Source organism: Anastrepha obliqua, chromosome 2, assembly GCF_027943255.1.
Source record: "Anastrepha obliqua isolate idAnaObli1 chromosome 2, idAnaObli1_1.0, whole genome shotgun sequence".
NCBI classification, from domain to species: domain Eukaryota; kingdom Metazoa; phylum Arthropoda; class Insecta; order Diptera; family Tephritidae; genus Anastrepha; species Anastrepha obliqua.
The window spans coordinates 53,744,615-53,745,494 of NC_072893.1; the positions used below are offsets into that span (position 1 = coordinate 53,744,615).

Below are 880 nucleotides of genomic sequence, written 5' to 3' on the forward strand. Positions count from 1 at the left end.
TCTTCTCGACTTATCTATAAATACATTAATTAGCCACGGATTTGTGTACACAAATTTCTATACATTGGAAACATTCCGCTCTATTTTCGTACACATTTTACACTAACAATGTTAACAACCCCATTAAAAGTGTCGATAATGAAGTTAAGAATTCGCTGATAAAGTCGTTGATGTCATATAAAGCATTGAGCACTAAATTTATGCAGCAGTCGTGGCCGAGTGGTTAAGGCGTCTGACTCGAAATCAGATTCCCTTTGGGAGCGTAGGTTCGAATCCTACCGGCTGCGTAAGATGTTTTTTTTATTTTTTACTTTTCTTAAGAATTTTTTTTTTATATTTTATATATACTTTTATTTGCTAAACATAAATAAGTTATGCTAATTTTTGCATAAACACGACTTTTGCTGCCTTTTCATGCTTTCAGCAAATATTCTATATGCAAATTTAGTGCATAATGAATGCCTTCTCATTCATAGCTACTTGCCATGCATTTCATGAATTATTGCGCTATTCACTTGGTATCATTGCGCTAAAATGTATTTTTACACTCATATGGCAGCTTTGCAATAACTGTTGTGGAACAACGTCTCATCGAGAGAAGTCTTGCCTTTTAGTTTTACTCAAATGTGTTGCAATTAAAACTCTTGCTTGCCATATACTTAAAATGTTTGCCAAACGCTTAAATCATCACAAAGAAACACGCATACACTGGCGCTTACATAATTAAGTCACTTTATATTTTTAGAAGATTCGTGATATTTTTCATGCTGATTTTTTTTTTTTTTTGGAAGTTTTTAATAAAAACAGCTCAAGTTCCAAATTTTAAACGAAATTCGCAAAAATTTAACAAATTTCTAAAATATGTCATTAATATTTTCGA

The 880-nt window shown here is 31.6% G+C and overlaps 1 non-coding gene across 1 annotated transcript; it reads left to right on the forward strand.

The window, feature by feature from the left end:
* Positions 1-205: 205 nt before the first annotated feature.
* Trnas-cga (transfer RNA serine (anticodon CGA)) lies at positions 206-287 on the forward strand. Its single transcript has one exon. It is a non-coding gene; the product is annotated as a tRNA-Ser (tRNA).
* Positions 288-880: the final 593 nt, after the last annotated feature.